Source organism: Natator depressus, chromosome 1 (genome assembly GCF_965152275.1).
Source record: "Natator depressus isolate rNatDep1 chromosome 1, rNatDep2.hap1, whole genome shotgun sequence".
Taxonomy (NCBI): Eukaryota; Metazoa; Chordata; order Testudines; family Cheloniidae; genus Natator; species Natator depressus.
The window spans coordinates 193500610-193514516 of NC_134234.1; positions in this window are offsets into that span (position 1 = coordinate 193500610).

A 13907-nucleotide genomic window follows, 5' to 3' on the forward strand; every position below is an offset into this window, starting at 1 on the left:
CACCCAAGATCACGTTCGTGCACCATGTAAAGCCAAAATTAGTGTAGATTAAGCACAAATGTCATGCTTCTGCTATCAAATGTAAATGAAATGGTAATGCTCAATCCAAGGTATTTCTGTAGTTTAATCTGGTTTTCACGTATAAACAGTTGATGGGATATATGATCTATTAGAGAAAAAGCAGGTGGAACAGACTGTGCACTGCAGTCCATTGCACTCATAAGCATATTAACAGATGTGTCTTTATTAATAAAGTGCCTATAGAGGTGTGCACTGATGTATAGCAGCTGGTCAAAATACAAAATAAAAATTCCAAATACCCTTAAGTCTGTACCTTGCTGACTAAGTTAGACATTTCTTTCAAGTACACCCCTTTCAGCATGGGTGCTGAGCTGGCTGAAGTTGATTATAAAAAGTAAGATACACTCCAATAACAAGTCTTTAAAGTCACACAATCCTTTAGATGACAGCTCAGGAAACCGGTGGGGACTGATCGTATAGTAACGTTAACATACTAAATTAACATTCCCTACAATTTATGGCTCCTGCCCCATGCCACTTCCCTTAGCAGACAAAAGCCAAAACCCACAGATCCCAGTGAGGGGCTCACTGAAAAGAAAGTGATTTTTTCCTTCCCCCTAACTTCATGGAGGGGTGCGGGGTTCCAGGTCCACAGGCTACTGGATTCTTCTCCCTCAAACCTATAGGGCAATCATCCACGCACCACATTGGCATTTACACCAATTAACACCAGGTCTGAATTCAGGAGGATATAGTCAAAGTGAAAGTTCCCTCAAGAGATAGACTTTAAGGCTTTATGCTTGAAAGGGGAGCAGTTCAGTTCAAAACTTAATCTGTTTCATGTGGCTGTTTGTCTACACAGAATAAATTCATCTCAATATGAAATAAAATGCACATCCTTATCAGAACTGCTGCTAGCTTCCAAACTGCAGTTTCACTACTGGCGAAAGAGTACCTTTCAGTAATTTCTCCCACACACATGCCCCCAAAATGCTATTTTGGTGTAGGGCTAAATATCCATCTTCTTTTTGTTTATAGAGAAATATAATGGCACCAGGATGCAACAATAAAAGCACCGCATCATAATGCAACACAACGTAGAGCTATTACACAACTGTGTTGTGGAAAAACTTCTTCACCTTGTCATGCCACACCGCAATAGGAGTTTAACTTCAAAGCCCAAAATTCATTCTGGGGATGTAACACAGCTGTGCCCAGTTTTATGGTGACCAGCACTCTATAAAACGTTAAGATAACTCACTTTGCAGAATTCAGACTCCTCCCATTGTTCTTGGGATGATCTGGTCTCAAGATGAGAGGGCGGGTTGAACTACCACTGAAATTTGCAGGACACCACGTTCATGCTTCCCAAACAAAAACCAAGTGATAAGCTCAAGAATTTCAGGCTATTTATTTACACACAGGCACATTAATTCCTGACATTTCACCCATTTCATTTCATTTTTAAAACAGATCTTTAACGCCATTATATCTCTTTTCCCGACAGCTGGATGTTAAGTGTGACATCTGCCAAAGAAGTATTTCCCCAAACATCAGTATTATGAGCAATACAGCCTGATATAAACAATGCTATAAGCAATGCTAATTTCAACTGCTTCTGAGCTTACATCTACATTGCTGACACTATGACATTATGTATACTAACCTTAATGGCTCCAGTTATATGATGCCTCAGTAAATTTGCTAACATTAACTTACAACAGTGGCAACTTAGCATTCTCTCATGCTGACTTATATTGATTTGGAAACCTGCTGGTTCAGGAACAAAATAGCACAACCGTTAAACTGATTGCAGCTGTATATCAGTCATAAAGATTTGCTTGTTGGGCAATGTTGTAGTTTAGTCTTTATGTGCTCAAAAATAAAATACAGAGCCCTGTTGTCTGTGACTCTGATCTAGGTTGCTGGAAGGTGCTGTAACCTACACTGAAAACACTGTTTCAAAGAATCAGGCCTGATCCATTTTCAAGTTTCATCTGAAAAAACATCTTTCCATGCTTGCTTGCATATCTCAATGTCTCCCTCTCCCTCTGCGTTTACGCCGCTATTTAAACGTGACCATTTAATCCCTTTGGGATCCAGCTTGTATGACAGACCCTATGGAAAATAAACGTGTGTTGTACAGTAGTAGCATTAGAAGTATCTGGATCCTAAAACCAGAGTGTTTTCCTTATGATGTCACAGGATGTCGACAGTCTCGCTCTGTGCTGTTGTGTCCCACTCTCCCACCCCCGGCCAGCTCAGGCATTTTATAGGCTGCCCCCAGAGAGGTGGACATTAGTGTCCAACAGCGTCCAGGACATGGTGGCCAGGTGCCAGGACCTGTTGTCAAGGAGACCTGTGAGACAAGGGCCCCAACTGGCTACTCTCTCTCCTATACCTCCAGCCCAGGGTATGTCTACACTGCAATTAAAAACCCGTGGTTGGTCCATGACAGCTGACTCGGGCTTGCAGGGCTCAGGCTAAGGGACTCTTTAATTGCAATGTAGGCTTCTGGGCTCAGGCTGGCGCCCAAGCTCTGGGACCCTCCCACCTCGCAGGTTCCTAGAGCCTGGGCTCCAGTCTGAGTCCAGAAGTCTATACTGCAATGAAACAGCTCCGCAGCCCAAGCCCAAGTCACCTGGCATGGGCCAGCCGCGGGTGTCTAACCGCAGTGTACTCATACCCTTAGATACTATAGTGATAGGGAGCAGTATAAAACCCTATGCTAAATATAGCTTGCCCCCTCCACTGCTCTGCCACTACTACATTACAAGTGGAATGGTTTTATCATGGTTCATGAACAAAATTAAATGTTCCATCAACACAGGGATGGGAGGGAGAACTGTTGTATCCAGATCAGTTGACAGGTTTCTAGTCAACTCATCCCCCAGCTTGACTCTGTTTGTGCTGGCGGTGGGGCCTGAAGGTTCACCTCAACTATTGTAACTATGGAAATAATAATATGGAACCTCAGCCCTGCAAGAGGTTCACTTTATGTCCTGAAACTAAATCCTTGCCTTTTTAATCTTGGTCACTTTTTAATGAACTCTCTCTTCTCTGCAGTTTCAGAGTATTGGAGATGAAAGGACAGAATTAATAAAATAAGTGTTGCAGGCCACTTATATCTGATTTCTTCCCATGTCATTTTGATACGTTGATATTCTGGAGTAGAACAAGGTGACATTTTTCAGACAAAGTTTTTTCACCAGAAAAAGCATATTCTACAACATTTCACATTTGCCAAATTGTTTCTTTCAGAAAAAATATTTCTGAAAGTCAACATGTTTCATTTTGACATTTTCAAAACAAAATATTTTGACTTTTTTTATTGAAGTGAGTGTTTCAAATTTTACTTCAATTTTAATTTTAAAAAGGTATAAAACCCTCTAAAACTAAAAGAAGCATTCTCTTTGACGTGAAATTTGTCTTTCAAATTTTTCAATTCAGCCACTAAACCAAAACAATCAGTTATTCACACCATTCTAACTCTGTCTTCCTATTTCATTGGCGCTGCTCACATGAACTAAGTCACCAAATTACAATTAAGTGCACACAAAAGCACACCATTTCTCAAGATTGCTGTGAGACTCTGTACCTCCTGGAGTTGGGGGGAAGGAGAGAGACATCCCAGCTGAGCTAGGGGGGAAACTGATAGTCTTCAAAGAAAGCCCCACTCAGTGTTTCTCAGCGATAAAACAGGGCCTGATTTTGACTGTGATTTTTCTGAAACTCCATCATCAAGCACTTTCCACAAGCCCACAAAATTAAGAATATTCTCCCTATTGTCCACATGTTTCCCCTCCTTCTACACATTACATACTGCCCCAGAAGTGCTATTAATATTGGCCCTGTGATATGCATCAGCAGCTGGTGATCACAAATCATAGAATTGAAGGACTGGAAGGGACCTCGAGAAGTCATCTAGTCCAGTCCTCTGCACTCATGGCAGGTCTAAGTATTATCTAGACCATCCCTGACAGGTGTTTGTCTAACCTGCTCTTAAAAATCTCCCATGACAGAGATTCCACAACCTGCCTGGACAATTTATTCCAGTGCTTAACCACTCTGACAATTGGGAAGTTTTTCTTAATGTCCAACAGAAACCTAGATTGCTGCAATTTAAGTCCATTGCTTTTTGTCCTATCCTCAGAAATTAAAGAGAACAATTTTTCTGCCGCCTCCTTGTACCAACCTTTTATGTACTTGAAAACTGTTATGTCCCCCCAGTCTTCTCTTCTCCAGACTAAACAAACCCAATTTTTTCAGTCTTCCCTCATAGGTCTTGTTTTCTAGACCTTTAATCATTTTTCAGAGTAACAGCCGTGTTAGTCTGTATTCACAAAAAGAAAAGGAGTACTTGTGGCACCTTAGAGACTAACCAATTTATTTGAGCATGAGCTTTCGTGAGCTACAGCTCACTTCATCGGATGCATACTGTGGAAATTGCAGAAGTAATGTCTTCTGCAATTTCCACAGTATGCATCCGATGAAGTGAGCTGTAGCTCACGAAAGCTCATGCTCAAATAAATTGGTTAGTCTCTAAGGTGCCACAAGTACTCCTTTTCTTTAATCATTTTTGTTGCTTTTCTCTGGACTTTCTCCAAATTTGTCCACATCCTTCTTGAAATGTGGCACCCAGAACTGGACACAGTTCTCCACTTGAGCCCTAATTAGCATGGGGTAGAGAAGAAGAATTACTTCTGATGCCTTGCTTACAACACTTCTGGTAATATATCCCAGAATGATGTTTGCTTTTTTTTTTTTGCAACAGTGTTATACTTTTTACTCATATTTAGCTTGTGATCCATTATGACCCCCAGATCCTTTTCTGCAATACTCCTTCCTAGGCAGTCATTTTCCATTTTGTATGTGTGCAACTGATTGTTCCTTCCTAACTGGAGTACCTTGCATTTGTCCTTATCGAATTTCATCCTATTTACTTCAGAGCATTTCTCCAATTTGTCCAGATCATTTTAAATTCTAATCCTATCCTCCAAAGCACTTGCAACTCCTCCTGGCTCGGTATCATCCACAAACTTTATAAGTGTGCTCTCTATACTATTATCTAAATCATTAATGAAGATATTGAACAGAACTGGACCCAGAACTGATCCCTGCAGGACCCCACTCATTACACCCTTCCAGTATGACTGTGATCCACTGATAACTACTCTCTGGGAATGGTTTTCCAACCAGTTATGCAACCACCTTATAGTAGCTCCATCTAGGTTGTATTTCACAAGTTTGTTTATGAGAAGGTCATGCAAGACAGTATCAAAAGCCTTACTGAAGTCCGGATATACCACATCTACCGCTTCCCCCGTATCCACCATGCGTGTTACCCTGTCAAAGAAAGCTATTGGGTTGGTTTGTCACCATTTGTTCTTGACAAATCCATGTTGTTACGTATCACCTCATTATCTTCTAAGTGTCTGCAAATTGATTTCTTAATTATTTGCTCGTTACTATTGGTAAGGTAGAAGCTGAGAGAAGGATTGGGAGAAGGATTGTGCTTTAGAGGTGCTGAAAAAGAACTAGAAAGAGACTAACAAGAAAGGAAAGAGGAGTAAAAGGGCAAGAAACTATAGTGTCAGAGAAAAGGAAGGGGAGGAACATAGATAAGGAGAGAAGCAAGAAAAGAAATCATATAATTTATGCCAGAAAAATCCACATTTTCTTCCATAAAACAGGCACTTTTTTGTGTTTCTATCAACTATTCAAGTAGGGACCCATTTATGAGGTGCACTGGAGCTTGAACTGAAGAGCTGTTTTCACCACATCAAATCAACACACGTGGATGTTAACATTTATTGCATTGTATGCTCGCTGCCTTGAAATTGTCGCAGGCATATGCCTCACAGGGGGGGCTGGGTTTATGCCGTACAAATGGCAGCAAGGATCCAGCTCAGTTGCTTTGTCCTATCAAGCTGCAGGCAGTGAAAAAAACATGTAGTTTGCATATCCTCATTAAGAGAGATTATTGTCTGTCCCTGGCACACCTGGAGGCACAATTAACAGAGTCAGTCACAGCAGCAAGAAGTCGTCTGAAGTAGGACTCTTCCTCATGATTTCTTCTTGAGAAAAACTCACAAAGCAATGAGGATCATATTCAACCGCTCTAGCACCAGAGCAATCCTGTTGAAATCATAAGAATAAACAGCTGAAGGTGTGGAGGGGGAATGGGGGGTTGCCTTTTGAACTTTGTTTGCCTTAGTTTCTTAACTATAAAAGGCCCAGATTCTGATTTTACAAAGGTATAAGATCAGAGTAATGCCATTGAAGACACTGGGGTTTTATGTGAAACGAGCCCCAAACAGAACAGCTGAGAGGCAATGTACCAATCTGAAACACCTAGGCCTTGATTTTCCAGATAACTTTATATGTTCAAAGGACAGGTCCCAAATTATTTCAGTTGCAGCTGTGACTGCTCAGCACTTTTACAAATCGGACGCCAGCTGTCTAACATTGGGCATCAGATAATGAGAGACAAACAATTAGGGCTCATCTACACTGACACGTTTCTGCACAGTAAAGCAGCTTTTTGCACTCAAACTGCAGACATGTACACACTGCCACGCCACTTTGTGCGCAGAAACTCCTCATTTGCAGTGCTGCAAAAAAACCACCTCAACGAGAGTCATAAGGCTATTTGCTCAGCGCTCTGTTGCCAGTGTAGGCACTTGATTGCTCTCTGTGCTGTAACTGGCCTCCGGGATGGGAGAGGTGGGGTAATAGGTGCCTATATAAGAAAAAGCCCCAAATATCAGTACTGTTCCTATAAAATCGGGACATCTAGTCACCCTACATAATGTCTCAAGTGAATGCTCTGCTCATTGTTTTGAACTCGGTTGCCCTGGAGACATGCACCCTTTCAAAGCACCATTTCTGACAGCCCTTGCGAGAGAGATAGATTGCTGTGCAGAGAACCCAGGGATGGAGGCGGGGGGCTGATGTCAGGGTTTCCCCCTCCCCCTGCCTCAGGGCTGGTTGCTACCTGACACTGTCTGAACTTACAAGACAGCATGTTGACACCCTCTCTGTCCCCCAAAATATCTCTCCCCCCTCCATATACACACACACACTCCCTGTCACACACTCCCCCCCCACACACACACACTTCAGCTGAAAAGCAGCTGGCAATGTAGTAGGATGCCCATGGAACAATGGGATTGGGAAACCTGCATCATGTGATGCTGTGCCTGCCCCATGAGGCATTGCAAACCCTTCCCAAAGCACCCTGTGGCCAATTGCACAGTGGGATAGCTACCACAATGCACTGCTGTCTTTGCCCTTGCAAAAGCTGCTAATGTGGATGCTCTCCAGCATCAAAAGGAGCACAAGTGTGGACATTCAACAGCAGTTTAATTCCAGCATTTTAATGAAAGTGGTATAACTTGTGGCACAGAAACTTGCCAGTGTAGATATACCCTTAGTAATCACCTATGAACAGTTTGGTCTAAGAGTATACCTTAGGTGACTAGCTCACTGTCATAGAGAAACTCTGTGGCAGAGGCAGAGAAAGAATCCCGTCCTCTAGGGCAGCATTCAACTGTCTTACCCATGAGACCCTCCTTTCTCTTCCTCGAATGCCCTGCCTTATTCACTACAGTTTTGAACTTGTGCAGTAATGAGACACAGGTCCTACAGACAACGGCCTCCTTTTCCACCAAACCTTGATTCCTTCTCAGATCACCATCCATCCTGTGCACTGTGGAAAGAATCCCTGGGGTCTTGTAGAGAAATAGTATTTGATCATGTAATTACAGAGTATGATAATGCACAGCATGGCCAAATTAACTTTGTGCAGGCAGTCTTAATTGTGGCATTCCCCAACTTTTCAATGCTTGACATTGCTAACTCAATATTCTTTTAAGATAGTTTTTTAGATGTAATTTCCTAATTTAAAAAAATGGAGAAAAAATAGAATTTCTATGATGTGTAACACTATTGTCCCCTACCTTGGTTACCAGCTGAGTCAGGACCTCTAGATACATAGCACAAATCTCTGCCATGGGAACTAACAGAGCAACTGGTAGCAGTAGTAGGCTATTATCCTTTATAAGCAATGAGGAATGCGACATACATTTTGCCAGTGGGTTTCACAGCTGTTTGCTGACAACAGAGGAAGGTAGAGATTCAGGACTCCTTGGTTTAATTCCAAGTTCTGAAGGGCAGCTCGCTCTAGTGGTTACAGATACTTCTGCCTCTGTGCCCTCATCCTAGCTCCTGCCCCACTTCCCATCTTCTCTTATCCACCATCACTCCCGAGCGTCCTGGCTCTTGCCCTCCAAGCCCTCCACTCTTCTCCACCCCTTCCCCCACCTCAGGTCTCCTCACTTTCTGCACCTAACCATGACCCCTCCAACTCTGCTCCAGTCCCCCACTCCCCTCCAATCCTATCTCCATTTCACTCTGTTCCTAACCACTGAGGTTTTTAGCATGGCGATTTTGAGGCAAATTTTCATGGGGATGGCAAAAGGCACATTCCTGGCATCAGTGTCCCCACCCTCCCAAATTGCAAACCTTTCTCCAGCGCATAGAAGCGCTAGAGCTTCTCAACAAAACAGTAAGAATCTTTCTAATATGGACAAAACAATGTATTTTCCCTAATCTTATTCTCAGAAATGGTTAAACTGTTTTAGTTGAAACCAAAAAAACAACACTGTGAAGCAGCAGCCCAGCACGGAAATTTTAGCGCAAATAAAGTCTGGCAAAAGCAAAAGCAGCCCTACCAGGTCCTACCTGTAATAAAAAGTCAACATTTACCAGCAGTTGTCATACCACTTATTTCAGAGTCTATTAGGAATACTGTATTATCTCACTGATACTACTGTTTGGTAACTGTTGGCAAATGTTCCCTTTTTAATGGTAGTCATTGTATATCACTCACACAGGTGAAGCTTCAGGAATTTATGACACATTTTAAGATCCCCTTATGAAAAGTGCTAAGCAAATGCAAAGTATTATTGTAGAGTTCATGCCCCTATCTCAAGCGAAAGCAATGTTTATGTTCTCAGAGGGTTAAACTATAGCCAAAGCTATTATTAAGACAGTTCTATGCTATTGGGTTGTTTTCTACTTGCCCTAGAACATTATCCACGATAAAAATCTTTCTGAATGAGGCTGCAACCACAAGTTTGGACAGGTGGAAATATACACTTGTCTTCATTTAACAAGCTTAACTTAATTAAAGGCTCCCAGCCCCAGCAGCATTAGGTGATTAACCAATCAATATACCAATACCATTCTCTACAAATATTGATAATCAGTTTTCCCATAGTTTCCTGTGGTTTTTAAAATGCTGCAAAAACAATGAGGCATATCTGATCTGCACCCAGGGCAGGCTGCTTAGATTTCACCTTTGCACTCTTCTGAGCCTGCTGAAGCCGCCATGTGAGGCTGGCCTCCCTGATACAGACCAACCTGCTCTACCTCATCCCAGCCACAAACCGCTTCAAGAAGCTGAAGCCCAAGAGTGGACATGGAGTTGCATTATAATTTATCAGCTGTTCCAGCAACCACTGAAGTCGAAGGATAGTGGCTCCTGTTAATGTGACAGGGCATTAACCTTTGTAACCCAGATGCCCAGCTGAATCTCTTCCCCCGCAATCCAGAGTGTCGGATCTTTTTTCTACAGTTCCTGAGGCAGTTTATACCAAATGTATCATGCTGTCTCACAACCCAATCCCATGGTCTTTTATTCCATTCTTCTCACTGATCGGCTGTGTATTTCCTTTAAGTCAGAGAACACAGACACCCAGAGAGGTTATCGTTCAGTGATTTCCCCTTAGGTTTATATACCCATATTTGAGTAGTTTAGATGCATTCCCACAAGTGCGGAGTTAGAGCTGGACACAACTGATTTTTTGGTGCTCTGGCTGTTCCAAAACAAATTGGTTTGGATCAACCCACATCTGAAAATTGAGAATAAAAAAAAATTGGCAAACCGAAAAAATCCATTTTGAGGCAAACAAAAGACGCTATTCAACCCAAAATATTTTGGGTGGCATTTTTAAAGGGCTAGAGTCACAAAACAGTTGGAGGCAGACGACGTGCTGCCGCCACCACCCTCATAACTTTTAGCCAAGCGGTTAGGATGTGGGAGACCCGTGCTCAATTCCCCCCTCTGCCTGGTGTGGATCTGAACTTGGGTCTCTCACTTCTTTAGTAAGGGCCTTAATCACTGAGGTATGGGGCATTCTGGGGTGGGGTTCTCTCACTCTCTCCTGTTGAAGCTGTTCCACTTTTTAGGAATAATTAAGTAGTCAATGGAGCAGGGGTTTCCCCCCTTCCAGTGAGTGCCCTAATGAACCAGCAAGCTATAGAGTCCAGAGTCACTCTCTTTCCCTGGCCCAGAAACGATGAGTTGCCACTATGAATGTTAACTATTGTCCAGAACTACCTATTATCACACTGATGAATCCAGCTCACTGAACCACCCAGCTGTGTAATTAGACAAATTCCTCCTCAATTCAGCGCTTGATGACTTCACAGAAAACTTCTGTCTGCTCTTGAAGCAGGACCGTGCAAACAAATGTTACTGCCTGCTAAGAATTATGAGCCTGACAACATGACAACAAGCATAGGAACAACATTTTGGTTTTGAATGAAGAGACATGAGATAAAAAGAAATTCTCTTATGTGCTGAGGAAAAAGCACTCACCAAATCAGACTGTGAGATCCATTTTAAATAGCACTGACTATTAGGTCCAGGATTCAGTGACTGACCTTCTCCCACACCACCTCTGTCCCAAATTCTTCTACTCTGCCAGCTCTGAAGCAATCTGTCTTCAGCCCCATGATAGGGCATTGGGGGGAAATAAAGAATGCATCCAGAGCTGGGCTGTGTGTTTGCAGAGGGAGACAGGAGAAGAGTGGATGTAGGTTTTCCATTAAATCAGAAGGTGGTTTATGTAAAATGCCCTAGGCCAGGGGCTGCTAAAGAAAAGCTTCATCCTAATTTATCACAAAGCAGTTCACACATCACACCAGGCAGCCCTAAAGTATACCACAAGCATTTCAACCTGTGCCTAGGATCCATAGGTCCTCTGCAGCTGTAAATCCGTAGCTGTGTGCTGATCGAGCCCTATTCATAAGCATCCACCATATGGCTCAGATGAATAACATTCATCCAATATGGTTTCATGAGCTGTTCAATTTGTGGAGAGTTTCTCCTAATCATATAAATAGCATCTTTTTTTTTTAACTCGTACTGGAGTGTACAAGATTTCATTGCTGACTGGGGAATAGTCCACTTACAGCACAAAGTCAGCACAGAAGGTATTGGATTCACACACATTTTCACAAATAGCACTCATACAAATAAAGAGCATGACCCCATGAATACCAGTGTATGTAACTGGGGAAATTTAGTCGCATACATTTGTAGATCTGTCTTCTCCCAACAAAATTTATCACCTCTGCTCCGAAGGCACTTGGAAAGATTTCAAGAGTCACTTACATAAGGAGTGGCAGGAATCTGCAGAATGATTTGCACGCAACACTGAGAACTTTCCTTAGTTTAATATTGTGCTCCTCTACCCTGTTTGCCCTCTTATAGGCTAGAACATCTTCTAATCATTTCAGTATCTATCGTACCCGCTTGTGGAATACTCCAGTACACTAGAGATACGAAAGGCAGCCATCAGAAACATTGTCTGCCAAACCGAGCGGGAACTGTGATATACCCTGATCCAGGGACTATTTGCCAAAATCAACTGAAATACATTAGCAGCTAGGATGTATTAACTCCAGCTGGTTATGCTATTTATTTCTTCCAAAGTAGGGAGCCAAAAGTACTCACAACTCTCTATAGCTTTATTAAGTTCCTTTGGATCTAGAGCAACCCTCAGAATCTTCTATGGTTATTCTACCAACCACCAATCAATTGATTCACTGACTTTTTAAGCTTTTTAAGATCACAAGCTTGTAAGCTACATTTAGGTTGACCAGGAGTATTTTAATAGCTGGAGTTACCCTGTGGGTCTACAGAAATATCATGTGCATTCTTTATACAACCAGTTTTATTAGCACAGCTAAACATTCTTCTGGTCTATTATTTTCACTTAAAACGCAGGAGAACCCCATTATGTGTGACGAGGCTAAGATGTCACACCCAAAAAAGTCATACAATCAGATGACCTTATAGTGCTTTCTAATTTCTACCGGCCCTACTTTGCTGACATCCCAGTTCCTGGTAATCTCTCTCCATTCTATGTCACTAATATTACCTTCAGGCAGACCAACATAACGCCATTCTAACTGGCATGAACTCTCCTCCACTCCCTCAATGAAACATAGGAGGCATCCTGGCTCAAGCTAATGCTCCATGGGTCACTTTGGCTTCCCCACCACAGACTGACCCACTCCTAGAACAGAGACTGGGGAAACTAGGAAAGGCCAGGAATTATTGAAGCTCAATACAAATGGCTCTAGTAGCTCTTTGGAGGCTAAATCCCAGGCCTATTCAGTGATGTGGGCAAGCCCCAACCTCGAACTGAACTATCATAGGCAAAATCCCCCAGACTGGGAACCCAAATTCTACTCTACTGTACGAGGAAGAACAAGAGTGATTATCTGATCCTATGTTAATTCCCATTGTTTTTGAAAAATATGTCAAATACTTGGAATAATGGCAAGTGAGGGAAACTAACTTTAAAGGCTTGCTTTACAGGATCTGTGTTATTGTGTACCATGCTGTACATATCTGATGTACTTCCACTAAGGTTACTGATACCTCTGCTTGGTGCTCTCATGACATTACATGCATAAAGGTCATACATATTTTAAGGACATTGCTTCCATAAGCTATATCTAGCATTAGTACAGGAGGATGCGATCAACAAAATGTGCGTTAATAAGACTTACCTCTTCTGGTTATTTTTATCTCCAATGGACAAGTGCGCTCCCAAGAAGTGGACAAGTGTGCTCCCATGCGATGGTATGCAAAATAAATAAATAAACATACATCCAATGCCAGATCAATACATGACAATAATAGTTTTGCATTGTTATATATCACTTGTCACCTGTAGATCGCAAAGTGCTTCACAAGTGGGGTAGGGATTATCCCATTTGACAGATCAGGAAACTGAGGCACAAAGCAGTTAAGTGCCTTGCCAATCAATAGGACCTGCAATAACAGAACCCAGATTTGACTCCCAGCCTGGTACCTTGATCACGTCCCCACTGACATGCATGGTGCAGTCATTAGAACATAATGCATTTTTCACTCACATAGCAGAACATATAACATGGGGCAATAGTTTGGGGGAGGGGGGCGGTAAACCTGATATTGGACATTTTAATTAACTTGTCATCTACTAAGCAGAATACTTTTTACATGGAACTTTGTTGTACTATAGCAGCAGCACAATACCCAAGCTGCCAGCAGACCAGTGGGTGGTTCCTTGTTAACTATTATAATTTATGTCTATTTACAACAATTCCCTTACGGTACTGTCCCTTCCAAGAGCTGAGATGGACTCAAAGATATAACAAACTTATTGAACTGATCACGGGTTATGCTTAGAATCCCCCCCCCAACCCCCAATAACAATGACTACTGTTTTTCAGTGGTGTTACCTGAATCATAAGAGAATGCTTAATGGACTGGAAACATGCCTTATGGTGAAAGACTCAAGAAGCTCAATCTGTTTAGTTTATCAAAGAGAAAAGATTAAAGGGTGACTTGATCACAGTCTATAAAAACCTACATGGGGAACAGAAATCTGATAATAGAAAGCTCTTCAGTCTACCAGACAAAGGTGTAACATGTGGCTGAAAATTGAAACAAAACAAATTCACACTAGAAAAAAGGTACAATTTTTTCCACAGTGAGGGTAATTAACCATTGGAACAATTTACCATTGGATGTGGTGGAT